The 16,702-nt window shown below is 46.0% G+C and overlaps 1 protein-coding gene across 6 annotated transcripts in view; it reads right to left on the bottom strand.

The window, feature by feature from the left end:
• The window catches only part of kiaa1549lb (KIAA1549-like b), a 238,743-nt gene that overhangs the window by 24,998 nt on the left and 197,043 nt on the right, over window positions 1-16,702 (bottom strand). The gene's annotated exons all lie outside the window — the stretch shown is intronic.

Here is a 16,702-nt window from a genome sequence, read left to right as displayed (position 1 = left end):
GGCGCTCCGACTGTGCGTTTCTGGATGCGGGGGTTTCCTGGCTCCGGATGATGGACACGATCACTGCATTGCATGTTTGGGGGTCCAGCATGTTAATGCGGTGCTCGCGGGCGGTTCATGTCATCATTGCGATGCCATGACCGTTGCACAGCTAAGATCGCGGCTAACTTTCGCAAGAGAGCGAGCCACCCCAGTTGCCTCCTGTTCTAAAAAAGCAGCGGGCGCTCGGGCAGATCTGAGGGTTTCAGCGGGAGCTAATCCGCCGCCCACGGGCTCGCGGACCTCTCGCTCCTCACGGCGCTCCATCCAAGCTTCGGGTGGTGAGAGTGATCCGTCTAACCAGATGGTAGCTCTCACACTCGCTGACACCGGAGTTCAGATGTCCTCCGCGGCATCGGAGGGTGGGCTTTCACTGTCCGACGAAGATCCGGACCCGCTCGACCCCTCCGGGCAGGTGAGCGCTGTCAAATCGGATCCTGAAGCGGACATGTTAGCCGTGCTTTCCCGGGCTGCTTCGGCCGTGGGGTTGGAGATGGTTTATCCCCCAGCTCCGCGGCCGGACCGACTAGATGGGTGCTACGTAGAGGACCAGAAGGCGAAGCCTTCGAAGCCTCTCGTCCCCTTCTTCCCGGAAGTGCACAGTAGGCTCACGCAGTCCTGGAGGGCACCTTTCTCTGCCCGTGCTGCGAGTGCCTCCGCCCTCACCGCCCTTGACGGCGGAGCTGCCAGGGGGTATGAGGCGATCCCGTCAGTGGAGCGCGCTATCGCGGTCAATCTTTGTCCGCGCGGCGCCTCTACGTGGCGGGGTTTGCCCCACCTCCCGTCCAAAGCCTGTAGGTTGTCTGCCTCCCTCGGAGCCAGAGCTTATAAGGCTGCGGGCCAGGCTGCTTCTGCTTTGCACGCGATGGCCACCTACCAGCGCTACCAAGCGCAGGCGCTGGCCGAGCTGCACGAGGGCGGGTCCAACCCAAGCTTATTACATGAGCTGCGCACCGCGACCGACTATGCTCTTCGGACTACTAAGTCCGCCGCGTGTGCGCTGGGGAGGACGATGTCCACACTTGTGGTTCAGGAACGCCACCTCTGGCTAAACCTGGCCGATATGCGCGACGTTGACAAAGTTCGCTTTCTTGACTCGCCCATATCCCAGGCTGGCCTGTTCGGCGACACCGTCGGTGAATTCACCCAGGAATTCAAGGCGGTGAAAGAGCAGTCGGATGCGATGGGCAATGTCATCTATCGGCGTGGCCGTAAGCCCGCTCCGCCCGCCGAGCCATCCACCTCCCCTGTTCCTCGCCGAGGGCGCCCGCCAACGAGTGCTGCCCCGCCCCCGCCTGCGCCTCCGGCCAAGCGGGCGCGGCGTTCACTTCGAAAGCAGGCAGCCCCTCCTGCCCAGGGCGCCGTTAAGTCCGGTAAACGGACCGCGAAGCGTCCCGGAGACAGGCCATCCGGAGAAGAGGAAACTTGCTCTTTCCCCGCTGGAGGGCGGGGCCCCGATAACAACGGTACTTTTCAGTGCCACCAAAACATCAGTAAAAGAGCACTTTTTCCCTTCCCCGGATGTGACTGCACGAGTTCTGCCAGTCCGGGACGCGCTGCCTTCCGGCTCGCAGACTCTACGTGCTTCGCCAGTGGCTCACGAGCGCTGGGGGGACGGTCTCCCTTCCCTCAGCCCTCCAGCCCCCTCTCCGGAGTCAGGGTGCGGAGCCAGAGCGAATCGCTCTCCTCCAGCTTTTCCGCGGGACCCTCGTGCTTCCCGGATCAGCACACCCACTCCGCGCTGCCCCACCGCTGGTACGTCAGCGATTGTAGCGATGACTCCATTAGCGAGGGCTCTGCCTGCCTGGTTAGCGCGGGCCAGCCCCTCGCGGTGGCTCATACGCACAATCAGACTCGGTTACGCGATTCAGTTCGCGAAACGGCCCCCCAAGTTTACGGGCGTGTATTTCTCCAGGGTCAACCCCCTGTCCGCCCCTGTCTTGCGAGAGGAGATTGCTGCCCTCCTGGCGAAGGGTGCAATCGAGCCGGTTCCTCCAGCCGAGATGGAGAGTGGGTTTTACAGCCCATACTTCATCGTACCCAAAAAGAGCGGTGGGTCACGGCCAATCCTAGATCTGCGCGTTTTGAACCGCTGTCTGCACAAGCTGCCGTTCAGAATGCTCACGCAGAGGCGCATTCTCCAATGCGTTCGTCCTCGGGATTGGTTTGCAGCCATAGACCTGAAGGACGCGTATTTCCATGTCTCCATTCTTCCACGCCACCGCCAATTTCTGCGGTTTGCATTCGAGGGTCGAGCGTGGCAGTACAAGGTCCTCCCCTTCGGGCTCTCTCTGTCTCCGCGGGTCTTCACCAAACTCGCGGAGGGTGCCCTAGCGCCCCTTCGGCTCGCGGGCATTCGCATACTCGGTTATCTCGACGACTGGCTGATTTTAGCCCACTCGCGGGAGCAATTGATTATGCACAGGGACGAGGTGCTTCGGCATCTCCGCCTACTGGGGCTTCAGGTCAACCGAGAAAAGAGCAAACTCGCCCCCGTGCAGAGGATTTCTTTTCTCGGGATGGAGCTGGACTCGATCACCATGGTAGCGCACCTCTCCGAGGAACGCGCTCGCCTGTTGCTGAACTGTCTGAGGGAGCTCGACAGCAAACTAGTGGTCCCACTGAAGTTCTTTCAGAGGCTCCTGGGGCATATGGCATCCGCAGCCGCCGTCACGCCGCTCGGGTTGCTCCATATGAGACCACTTCAGCACTGGCTTCACGATCGGGTCCCCAGACGCGCATGGCACGCGGGCACACACCGGGTCTCGGTTACTGCGCTGTGTCGCCGCGCCCTCAGCCCTTGGAACGACCCCTCGTTCCTACAGGCCGGTGTGCCTCTAGGACAGGCGTCCAGCCATGTTGTTGTTTCAACAGACGCTTCCAACACGGGTTGGGGGGCCGCGTGTCGCGGGCATGCGGCTGCGGGCCTCTGGAAGGGTGCCCAGCTGCATTGGCATATCAATCGCCTAGAGCTGTTGGCAGTGTTCCTCGCTCTCCACCGCTTTTTACCGGTGCTGGAGCGGCAACACGTGCTGGTCAGGACGGACAGTACGGCGGCGGCGGCGTATATCAACCGCATGGGGGGTATGCGCTCTCGCCGCATGTCTCAGCTCGCCCGCCGTCTGCTCCTCTGGAGTCACCCGCGGCTGAAATTGCTGCGCGCCATTCACGTCCCAGGCACGCTCAATCGTGCAGCCGATGCGCTCTCACGACAGCTGTTACGCCCTGGAGAATGGAGACTCCACCCCGGGTCTGTTCAGCTGATATGGGCGCGATTCGGGGAGGCCCAGATCGATCTGTTTGCTTCCCCCGAGAACGCTCACTGCCAGTTGTTTTTTTTTCCTTGACCGAGGGCTCTCTCGGCACGGATGCACTGGCCCACAGCTGGCCTCGGGGCATGCGCAAGTATGCGTTTCCCCCAGTGAGCCTGCTCGCGCAGTTTCTGTGCAAGGTCAGGGAGGACGAGGAACAGGTTCTGCTAGTTGCGCCCCTTTGGCCCAACCGGACCTGGATATCAGAGCTCTCACTCCTTGCGACGGCCCTCCCCTGGCGGATCCCTTTGAGAGAGGACCTACTCTCTCAGGGACAGGGCACCATCTGGCACCCTCGCCCCGATCTTTGGAACCTCCACGTGTGGTCCCTAGACGCGAGGAAGACTTAGGTAACCTACCGACTGCGGTGGTTAATACCATCACTCAGGCTAGAGCCCCCTCCACGAGGCGCGCCTACGCCCTGAAGTGGAGTCTATTCACTGAATGGTGCGTCTCTCGCAGAGAAGACCCCCGAAATTGCCAGATTAGTGTTGTGCTCTCTTTCCTTCAAGAGAAGTTGGACAGCAGGCTGTCGCCCTCCACTCTCAAGGTTTACGTGGCCGCCATCTCCGCTTATCATAGCGCGGTAGCTGGCGGCACCGTGGGAAAGCATAACCTGGTCATCCAGTTCCTTAGGGGTGCTAGGCGAATTAATCCATCTCGCCCCCCTCTCATGCCCTTTTGGGATCTCGCCCTCGTTCTCACGAGTCTGCGATCCGATCCCTTTGAGCCACTCGAATCAGTATCTCTAAGATTTCTGTCCCTGAAGACAGCTCTGCTGGTTGCGTTGGCCTCCATCAAGAGGGTCGGGGACCTGGAGGCATTTTCGGTCAGTGACTCGTGCCTGGAATTCGGGCCGGATTACTCTCACATTATCCTGAGACCCCGCCCCGGCTATGTGCCCAAGGTTCCTACCACCCCCTTTAGAGATCAGGTAGTGAACCTGCAAGCGCTGCCCCCGGAGGAGGCAGACCCAGCCCTTTCTTTACTTTGTCCAGTTCGCGCTCTGCGCATTTATGTGGACCGTACTCAGAATTTAGATCATCTGAGCAGCTCTTTGTCTGTTATGGCGGTCGGCAGCAGGGAAGTGCCGTATCGAAACAAAGATTATCCCACTGGATTGTGGATGCCATTTCACTCGCTTATTCGAGTCGAGGTCAGCCGTGTCCCCCGGGAGTACGTGCACACTCAACTCGGAGCGTTGCATCCTCTTGGGCGCGTGCACGTGGCGCCTCTCTAACAGACATCTGTAGAGCTGCGGGCTGGGCGACACCCAACACATTTGCAAGGTTTTACAATCTGCGAGTGGAGCCGGTTTCCTCAAGGGTATTAGGTAACCCTTTGGTGATTGAGGAGACAACTCGGTAGGGTGTTGAAACACGCTTGCTGCGCCATTCTCCCTAACACGGAGGTACGTGCGCCTTTTTTATCTGTCAGTAAAGTTCCCCGTCAGGTGAGCCCTGCAGATTCCTCCGTGGCCCCCAGCACTGACTCAGCGGAGGAGTCACTTGCTGGCCCACTACGTTGTAGGTCTGCCCGCTGGTCAGTCCGCGTTTTGGGTATAGGTGCCTGCTATGCGTGATCCCCACTAGGCGATCCCATATGCTTATTCCGCCACGGTTAAGTCCCCCCCCTGGGCGGACCCGTGTCTTCCCTCTCCGCTAACCACTCTTTGCTATGCGTACTCCCCCTTTTTAGGGCTAGTCCATAGGTAAATTCTGCCATCTATCCCCCCCTTGGGTAACGGATGGCCTCCGCAGCGTCCTCCCTATCGGGATTGCACGCTTCCCAACGTACTGTCATATTTCCTAGAATTATCTAGATGCTCACGACTTCCCAAAAAATATATCTAAATCCGTAAAACTTCTGTTGAAGTAGGATAAATTAGGGCCAGGGACACGTTGGAGGACCGCGCCCCCCATGATGTGGGTGCGTCACGCTTGCTTGACTATCTCCTCATCGGGGGTGTTGGTAAGGTGCAGTCATTATGGCGCTTTCCATATTCTCCCATACATGGCACTGAAGTTCCCCAACCGAAGGGGAACGTTCGAGGTTACAGAAGTAACCCTTCGTTCCCCGAGGAGGGGAACGGAAGTGCCATATTCCGTCGCCATAATGACTGTCCCTTAGCTGTTTGAAAGTCTCTTCAGCTTAAAAGGATGGCGTCTGCTGGCTTCAGGTGTGCTTATATGCTGAGATAATTGCAGATGTCGCACACCTGCGCAAGCTTACGCTGCCAATTAATTTCATTCATTGGCCCGTTCAATACTCTCCAGATAAGCGGCTTCTGATCCGAATCCTCCCATTCATGGCACTTCCGTTCCCCTCCTCGGGGAACGAAGGGTTACTTCTGTAACCTCGAACGTTCTCCTTAAATTAAAATGTCAGTGAGTACTAACATGATAAGAGTCAAACAGAAACTGAGATACAACTTAAGTATTAATGTCAAAACCAAAAGCACATATTACTAAACAATTAGTTAAGTCATTTACCTCAACAAGTTAACTGCAAACCATTAGCCACTATACTGTAGTTTGGGGACCAGTAAACAGTCCCTATTGGTATAGCAATAATCTCTTTAAAAAATCAAATAGTTAATAATGAGAATTGGACCCGGCACAGCAGTGCTCATCAGTGGTTCCGCTATTTTCCTGGTTGTTCACATCATTTTACAGCTGCTTTTGCTGCTAACAGTATTCATACAGCTCCACGCTACAATACAGTAGTATGCTAAAAACAGTGTGTGAGCCGAGTAGTATGTCTGTATTCATAGAATTCGAAAAACAGTATACAAGAGGTACCCGGATGACCTTCTACTTCTGGCAAGATTGGGAATTGCACATCCGATGGATGCCATGTTATCCCATAATGCACCGCAACAGAACTCATAAATGGGAGTAAAGCGACACAACTGACGCTGGTAGGTCACGTGATGACAAAATGAGGGATGTAACTACTCACATTCATTCTATATAGAATAATTTTCTAACAGTTGAGTAGTAAATTTAAATTTAGTACCTACTAAGTAGTAGGCAATTTTGGACACAACCAATGAAACTAAGGAGTATATATAGTATAAACAAGATATAATTAACTAAAATACAGAATGAATGAATGTTGTGCATAAATGTGTATCACGTATTGAGGTCTTTGCATTCAGTTGGATATTTAATTTGTATCAGTATGTTTTTATATTCTAAAAAGGAATCTGATGTACTTAAATGTGCTTAGGTAATGTAGACATTTATAAGATATATTACTTATTCTATTAATCCTAAAAACTCTATGAGTTCCTGATGCAGTAATCATATATTAATGGTGTAGTTCCTCTGAGTATTACTGTCTTGGTGTCACAACCTGTCTTCCTTGTGTGTTTGTTTTCCTCATGTGATATTCACCATGTGCTCCTTTGTTCTTGTTCCGGCCATCATTATGTTCATCACTTCCACCTGTGTCTCACCCCTGTGTTTAAACATTGTCATCATCCTTCTTTATATTTAAATCCTTGTATTTTGTTAGTCCCTCGTCCAGTATTCTCATCTCCTGTGATCCTGTGCCTTCCTGTTGTGAACCCAGGCGCTACACACGGTCACCAGTGGTCCAGTCTGCGCAGATCACTGGTATACAAACTCGCATCGCTAACGAACTACAAATCCACCATTAAAATAACTACATATCCAGTCATGACCACTCACACACATGGCCTAGATCCTCATGATTGCAAACAGAAACAACTGAAGTAGTTCAGGACTTATTACACAGACTATTTATACACCTCTTAAACACACACACACACACACACACACATTTTGCTGAGTCTTGTTAAATTGTTACGAGATGTTTTCCTTGCCTTCTGTATTTGATCATAGCCTTGTTTTGTTTGTTTATGTTCTGCACAAGACGTTTGGCCATAGGAGAAATAGTCATGCCCAATTGTTGAGTTTTTTTAATTCCTAACCTTTGCCAATTAGTGAAGTTTTTTTCCTGGCCACTGGCTTGCATGGTTCAGGACCTGTAGAGCTGTGCATCGATGGATTTGCTCTTCAGTGTTTAGACTCTCAGTAGTAATTAATAAACCACACTGAACTGAGCTAAACTGAACTGAACTTAAACACTGAAAACTGGACTGAAACTGTTTAAATGTAATATGATTTTCTATGTGAAGCTGCTTTGACACAATCTACATTGTACAAGCACTATATAAATAAAGTTGAATTGAATTGAATGTTGTATGCTGCCTGCCTTCAGACCACTCGCCAGTTATCTGACTATGACTCTTGATTGCCTTTATACATCTGTTTGCTCCTGAGTTGACTGTTGCTTGCCTGACCATTCTTACCAAGCCTGCATTTGGATTCGCACTTCCGTTGTCAGTGTCTCCCTTGTGACAAATACTGTACATTGCCACATGAATACGTGTTTATTAGTCACGTGTGTATTAATGCATATTTGTGCTCTTTAATTGTATCTAAAACATTTTTTAATTAAGTGTAGAAAAACATGGGTCAACAAATGAAGGAATTCTAGCTTTAGACTCCTTTTAAAACATCTAAAGATCTAAAATGCTGAAACACAATAAAAAGAACAGAATATCAGGTTTAGAGGACAAAGAAAACAAACTAGACAGAAATCTTAGTGCCTATTTTGAGCTCATCTTTGATACCAAGATCCTGCCAATATGATGAAAGATTAGTCAATTCTGGCAAAGCTTAGTGTATCCAAATACACACTGGGGAAAAAAAGAACATTATTAATATATTTAAAACATTTGGCTCCAATGCCTTATTTTAAACAGCATTGCAATGTAGAACAATGCAAGAAGACAAAATAAGATACTTATGGTAACAAATCCCATGGCCAACACAAGAATGTATGAATGAATTAATGCATCAATGAATCAGTGAATAAGTATCAATTGTATAATTATGTACATATTTAACATACATAAATCTTATTTTTCATAAACAAGGTCTTTCACTTAATTTTGTGTCTAAATGCTAAACAATACATGTATAAACATAACTATCTCTTGGATACATGCCAATGATTAAAAAAAATGCAAATGTTCAACATAGCTTTGTCATGGTTGTGAAGTGCTAAGGAGTGAGGAGCAGATGATGGAGATAATTTCTAACATTTATTGAACAGAACTCACACAAAGACTATAGAGAAAACACACAATTACTTCAAAAGAAATACAATATGAATAACATATAAGAAAAGACATGCTATGTCTGAAGTCACATAATTCCATACTACAGTATTTACAGTAGTACGCTAAAAACAGTATGCAAGCTAAATAGTATGTCAGAATTCATAGAATTCGAAAAACAGTAAGAAGTACCTCGATGACCTACTACTTTACCGAACAAAAGTATTATCGCCCATCCAAGTTTTAGGTAAAACAAATACACTACCTACAAAAGTATTGTTGGTTATCCAAATTTTAGTAACAACAAATAATAACTTGATTTCTAGTTGACAATTTTGTATCAGAAGTGGCTTTTATGAAAGGCAAAGGCATCTAGATTACTCTTACCAAAATAAAATATTATCATGTCTTGATTTTTAATTATTTCATTAGAACATTAAGGTCTGACTTTGCTTAGACAAAAGTTTTGTCATTTAAAATAAATAATGTACATTATCGAATATAAACCCATGGTGCGGTGGAAAAAAGAATTAGTTATGAATTGTGTATGACTCCCATGAGCTTGGAGGACTGCATCCATACATCGATGCAATAACTCAAATAGCTTATTAATAAAGTCATCTGGAATGACAAAAAAGCCTTATTGCAGGGCTTCCAGAGTCTTTGGATCTGTCTTCAATGCCTCTTCCTTTATCTTACCCCATACATGCTCAATAATGTTTATGTCAGGTGACATTCTGGAGCAATTTAACCTTCTTTGCTTTCAGACACTTTGATTTGGAGGCTGAAGTATGAGAGTGAGTGCTATCCTGCTTAAAAAAATTGCCCTCTCCTGTGGTTTGTAATGTAATGGGCAGCACTTGATACCTCTGGCTGTTGATGTTGCCATCCAGTCTGTAGATCTCTGCATACTGTATGTAACCCCAAACCATGATTTTTCTTTCCCCAAACTTGACTAATTATGCATGAGATTGACTAATCCGATGAGATTCAGAAGTGTGCATCCAATGAATGCTGTATTACCCCATAATGCACAGGGAGATAATGCATGAATAGGAGTGAAGCGATGCAACTGATGCCAGTAGGTAACTTGATAATGGAAAATGAAAAAGTTCCATTCATACTACTCACATTCATCCTATCCAGATCAAGCTTCCTAGTGAATTTCAAAATCAAATGTAGTATCAACTTGGAAGTGGGCAATTTTGAATGAAGCCAATGACTGACTGAAACTAACCCAGTCGATAGGTGGGATTGGAAAGACGGTGGCGGTTGGCGGTATCAGTGTACCTTCAAACTGGTCTCTGCAAATGGATGTAAGCTGAGTCTCACACCCTCTCGATCTACCGGAACCAATAGGCTACCGCGGGCACTTCAAAGGTCTCGCCGGACCACAGGAACAGGGATGATTGGTGTCCTGGGACACATTGAAAGGGTGTTAGACTGGTGGAAGATTGTCTGAGTGAGTTCTGTGCATACTCTACTCATGGTAGATAATGGCTCCAGGTGTCTTGATGTTTTGAGCAGTACGTCAGGAGATAACAGGAAATTTCCTAAATTTTACGATTGGTCTGTGTGTGGTAGTCGGAAAACAAACTGATGGCTCTGCCCAGGAGTCAGAAGAACACTCTCCAGACCCTGGAGATGAATTAAGGACCCCGGTCAGATACAGTGTCCTCAGGGAGTACGTAAATTCAGAAGACGAGGTGAAAGAGCTTCAGCTGTTTTCAAAGCTGTGGGGAGACCTTTCAGGGGGATTAGCTTGCATGATTTAGGAAAGCGATCAACAACAAGAAGAATGGTGGTATACCCTTGTCATGGAGGCAAGTCGGTTGCAAGTCCACTCCCAAGTAAGTCCAGGGTTGGCGGGGAATGGGCAGTTGCTCCAGTTTTCCTTTTGTCAGACAACAGAGAGTGGTGGTAATCAGAGCAACCCTTGACGTACTGGGTCACGTCCCTGGTCATATTGGGGCACCAATATCTCTGACGGAGGAGCAAGAGGCCTGCTGCCTGAATGTCCTGAGCCGAGGGAGGTATGTGCACTACCCAGGAGCAGAACATGGCATTCAGATGGTACGTACAACTGACTAGGTGGTAGTTGAGAGGGTGCTAGTTCTTCAGTGGTGGCAGTTCGGATCTCCTCATCGAACAGCCACAGGATGGGAGCAAGAAAGACAGTGGGTGGTATGACTGGTTCTGGGGTGTAGGCAGAGGGTTCTGGTGAGTACATGCGGGACAGGAAATTGGTCTCTACATTCTTATGGACCAGTTGGTATGTGATAATGTAGTGAAACTGGGCAAAGAATGTGGATCAGTAAGCTTAGCGAGCGTTCAGGAGTGTGGCATCATGGAGATACTGGAGGTTTTTATGATCAGTAATGACCGTGAATGGGAATTGTGCTCCTTCCAACTAGTGATGGCATTCTTCTAAGGACAGCAGCTCGTGGTCCCCAATGCCATAATTTTGTTCCTTTAGGTGACAGTTTCCTGGAGTAGTATGCACATGGATAGAGGGTTCGGGGTTCACCAGACCACTGGGAGAGGATGGCACTAACTCCGGCGTCAGCTGCGTCAACTTTCACGATGAAGGGGAGTGTTGGGTCCGGAGAACAGAGGACAGGTGCAGTGGTGAACATTTTCTTTAGATGACAAAATGCTTGACATGCTTCTGGGGTCTAGGTGAGTAAACGCTGTCTGCCTTTAAGGAGTGACATTAAGGGGGCAGAAAGGATACTATAATTCTTAATGAACTTTTGGACATGGATCTGAGGTTCGGCCAGATTGAGGAAACAAATCAGGATGTCATCTATGTAAACAATAGCAAAGTGATGGACGAAGTCTCTGAAAATCTTGTTCGTAAAACCCTGTAATATGGAAGGACTGTTAGCTAGGCCATAGGGTATCACCTCGTATTCATTGTGCCCGGAGGGAGTGATGAACGTTGTCTTCCATTCATCCCCTTTCCGGATATGGATGACGTTATATGCAATCCGGAGGTCCAGCTTGGGGAAGATGCGGGCCTTACAAAGTTCTGCTAAAGTCACAGGGCAATGGGTAGGTGAATTTACCTTGGCTTCATTCAGGACACAGTAATCGATGCATGGCCGGAGTCCTCTGTCCTTTGCCACAAAGAAAAAACTGGACTGGGGATGTGGTAGTCTGATGAACCCTTGACTGAGAGCTTTGTCCATGTATGCCTCCATCGTCTTATGCTCAGGACGGGACAAGAGATAAATCCTAACATGGGGGAGGTTGGATGTGAAGATGACAAGAATGGATGAATGGGAAGTGGGTGATTCCACTGAACTGCAGTGAATAGGCAGGGGGGTGCAAGGCGCCAGAACTCCATCCTCTAATCTCACCGGTACTCCAGTTGACATAAGGCTGGTGTTTTGCGAGCCACGGCCAGCCCAGGTGAGTGTTTTTCGCCACAATAAAGACAGAGGCAGTTCTGTATTTGCCGTGGTCTTTCTGTGGACTCAAGACAGTGGGTGCCAGTAATCACGGGTTCTTCCGGATCTGGTTGTAGTGATGGAGCTCTAGTGGGTAAAACAGGGGAAATAGACAAAGAGGATGGGCAGGCAGAGAGATGCTGTGACACACTAATGGCCTTTTTAACAAAAGTCTCTAGGTTGGCACTGTCATCATAAATTAATATTTGCTTACAATTTTGAGGCTTTAAATCTCTCCAGTGAGCTGCAAGGAGGCCTACTTGATTCCAGTGGTTATTAGCGGTGAGTGTTCGGAACTACAGTGTGAACTCGTGAATGCTTGAGTTACCTTGTTTCAGGTTTAGCAATTTGTCATTCACAGATAATGGGGTGATTAGTACAACAAACACCTTTGAAATGATTTTAAAAACTTTAATGGGTAGCCAACACAGGACTGCTTGTATTCCAGAGCGCGTTTGCCCACTGTAGAGCTATTCCTTTAAGAAGGGAGAAAATGAAAGCAACTTTGGAAATCTCATTGGGAAACTGGTTAGCATTAGCCTCAATGTAGAGGTTGCACTGCAGCAGAAAGACATTGCAGGTACTGGAATTGCCCACGTAGCTCATGGGGCGAGCTAATAGCATGCTGGTGATAACAATAGGAGTAGTAGCAGCGTTTATGGGAACGGAAGGCAGTGTTTGTCGTATGGAATGTACCATCCCGGCAAACGGGTCAGATGAGGTTCCCGTTAGCACTACCTTTCAAAGCTGTGTTTGTTATCTTCGGGGCTGGAATCCTATCACGGTCACACAATGAAGACAAGGAGAGTTATCTCTTTAAATTAATTCATTCAAACAAGTAGTGCATTAATAAACAGGAAAAGCAGGTAAGTGATAGTCTTTGCTGTAGAGCAGATGTATTGTTGTTTAGATTGTAAACAGACAAGGCGCCGCACAAATTTTATTTGCTAGTTTCAGCTTGAGGCAAGTGTCGTTTTGCTGTTTTGCACCACGTTGTTTAAATAGTAAATGCATTTGCGCTCATATGTGTGCCCATAGGCATTCTGGTCTAAAAAGGAAGGCGTTCTGAGGCGCACTGCTTGCGCGTTGCTATTTTGAGAAACTATAATAGATTTTTTATTAGACCAAAACAAACGACCAAAACAAACCCGGTCTAAACTCCAGCGCAGAGTTGCGCCTCGCTTACAAACTGCTTAATAGCATACACACAAGATGTAGAGCAATACGCAAATATCTTCACATATGAAAAAAAATTAAATATTAAGGATATATGTAGGATATAATAAGAATATACATAGGATATAAATATAAAGGATTAAAATATTACAAAACATATTATTTTCTAGCCTACATAAATATGAAAAACTACTGCTTTTACACCTTCTTCATCTCGGGAGGCTTTTTCAGTTCATTCATAACAATTTGCTTTTGTATAAGGTTATTATTATTAGCAGTATTATTTATTATATCCATATTTATATTTGTTTTATTAAAAACAAGCTTAGATTTGCCCACCTGCAGGTTTTAGACCAACAGCATGTGTTTTAGGATATAACTCAGGTTTTTGATCACACTTCGTTATTATTGTTCATTTATTCGTTTGCTGGAAATTAGAACTGAATTTAGAAATAGTTTTGAAACAAATATTTGCGCTTAACAAACAAAATTAATTATTTATAGGCTAATTGATGTCTGTGCCTAAAAGTTTCTCTATCCACGAGAGCGAAAGTGAAATTTTTCTTTCCTTAAATTAGCAAAAATCATTCTGACATGCCCTGAAAGCGTTTAAGCCCTGCACTTGAGCCCATAAGCCCATAAGCCCGTTTGAGCCCATAGAGTGTAAAGTCACTTCCCCTAAAGATAGTTCTCATCCCCAGGTTTGAAAGGAACATCCACGGGTTACATGATCATAAGAGAAGGGAATCATCCACGGAAGAAGGCAAGTCAGGGAGAAGGTAAGGTGAACCGTCAGACTTGGATTCCAGCCACTGAAGGACTGGAATCAAGGAGGTTTTATAGGGAGTCTTGATTATGAGTGCAGGTTTGTCAAATCAGAACTCAGGTGAATGTGCTAGGGCATGATGAGAGGTGGCAGGAGATGGGGAGCGATGATTGGTGCTGAGGGAACGTGATAGTGGGAGAGAATGGTAAATGGAGCAGCAGGAACGAGCCAGGGATATGACAATCTCTTTGGACTGTGGAAGAAACCGGAGCACCCGGAACAAACCCATGTGAATGCAGGGAGAACATGCAAACTCCACACAGAAATGCCAACTGACCCAGCCGAGTCACGAACCAACGACCTTTTTGCTGTGAGGTGACAGCACCATCTATTACGCCACCGTGTCGCACCTATATATACTGATATGTGTATATATATATATATATATATATATATATATATATATATATATATATATATATATATATATATATATATATATATATATATATATACATTTCTGTGTGTTCTGTGAAGCACTTAAATAAAGAAGTTAAAGTTGAATAAGTAATGTAATTTTTTGCTTTAGCCCAAAATTCTGGAAATCATTGTCAATAATATGCATGTCTCATCAAGACTCATTTTGAAAATAAACTACACCTTGCACACAAGTCAATCCCAAAACAGCTCTACTGTTATATGCTCCATAATTTAGATACTTTCCCTTTCATCTCAAATGACAAATTTAATTTGAAGTCTTTTCATAAAATTCCCCATGAGCTTCCACAGAAACACAGGAATTGAAAGAGTGCTTGTAAAATGAAGTTATACAATGAGCGCTGATTATCTTTAGGATTAGATATAAAACTAATTATGTAAATCTCATTTTCTTTCTGAGTCTCTTCCATGTCCCAAGCTATTTTAAACACAGAAATACTAATAAAATGCACATATAAGAAGAGGTATAGTAAACAGTGCACAGTTTTCCTCATTTAGTCCCGGCTGGTTTAGCCATGGGGGAGTTGTGTGTATTCACTACATGTCAGAGCTGGACAGGCCCATTAAAAAAAGGCCATTGATTAAAGACTGCAGCAATCCACCAAAATGATCTGTCTGTATTTGGTCTTTCACTACCTGTTTTTTTCTTCCACAGATACAGATGATACAGTAAAGTGCAATGGGTAAAGATATAGTATAGCGGTGGTCAGGAAATGTTCTTTATACAGTATATCTTTAATTTTAAAAGATGTTGTGCAGTTTTATGAGTACTGCCCTATGGTATGTCAAGTGCAACTGTGAAACAGCATAAATTATTTAATCAAATATTAAATTAGACAATTACCATCTTGCTCAAAAAGGTAAAATAATAATAAATATATATATTTTTTTTTTTATTAAAAAATTTTACTAAATGCATAATTTTCTATTGGTTACATGATGTAACGATAAAAGAGTCAAGCTTTTACTATGAAAATTATCAAAAGCACTTTAAAAATCTTTTTGTAGTGAGCAAGGAAGACATTAAATTTAAAACGTGAGATTAATTTGACATTAATTTAAGATTAATTTAACATCTTCTTTGGCTCTCGCTAAAATGGGCATATTATTTCCCTCTCCCTCCCCTTTTCTCTCCTGGCTGGCTCCTCTGGTCTCCTCTTATTCTATCTCTGAGGCTCTCCAAACAAACAAGGAATTATGAATTTGATCAACTGGTCTCTAAATGCAGTTGACACCATCTTTTCAATGAGAAGTCTGGGTTCTGGGGAACCCGACTGTCCTGCAGGGACGTTTGCAGCTGGGTACATGATGGACAGGTGGGAGAAGTGACGAGTCATTTGCCTGGCCGCTTTGTCCCTGAAGAATACTGAAGATATCTATCTATATATTTGGAATTTTGACAACAGGGTTTTTGCTGATGGGCTTAGGTGAAGCCCTGGGGTATCAATGATTGATAAGAAGTGGTCAGTGTGGCTCAAAACCCCACCAAGTTGGCCAATTGGATTGAAACGGTGGTGAGGAGAGTTGTTATAAACCTGACTATGGTTATAGACTGCAATTGGGAAACCATCAGGAAGAAACTAGCAACTTTGCAACGAGATTTGGACAGTCTTGGAGACTAGTGATGGACATTAGATATCAACAAAATTGGCAGATACTGACTTACCCCCACATCCCACGTCTTTGTGTGCTTTTACCCACCGGTGTGGGTAGGTGGGTCTGTGACCAGTGCCCCCTCGCTACTGGAACAGATGGCTGCCGCCTTCATCGAACAATATCCACATATAGTCTATATCCTCTGTTCTTATTCCCCATGTTATGTCTATGTATATGTGTTTATGTGCTTGTTGCTGGGGCTTTTTTTTCCCCTGACCTCACACTGCCCTACTTCAAGGACAGTCTGAGAGGGGATTTTTTTGGCTCCCTCTTCCCAAATGTATCTTATATGCTCTTTCTAAAACCTACCTCTCAAAATTTACCTCTGTAAAAGTGTATGTGACAAATAAAGGCTTCGTCATCATCATCACATCGGAACACAGTACATTATTATATGGACCTATAATAAGCTGACTGAAAGCTGGTTGATGTTTTTACATGCAGAGTGAAATCTCTGGGACAAAAATCTACCGTTAATGTACTGGAATGTATAGCTAATATTTTGTGGTAGGCCTGTGGAATTTAGTCTTATAGTCTTGGTCCACTGGTCTATCTAGATCCAACTATAGAAAATAAATACTTATTTTTAGAAACTATTATTATTTTTGTTGCTTTCATGGGTTCTGCCTACCTGCATTTTTTTCCCAAACTT

This window comes from Danio rerio, chromosome 18 (genome assembly GCF_049306965.1).
Source record: "Danio rerio strain Tuebingen ecotype United States chromosome 18, GRCz12tu, whole genome shotgun sequence".
Classification (NCBI taxonomy): domain Eukaryota; kingdom Metazoa; phylum Chordata; class Actinopteri; order Cypriniformes; family Danionidae; genus Danio; species Danio rerio.
Note: the sequence above shows the minus strand (reverse complement) of the source record. Positions and strands in the feature narration are given on the sequence as shown.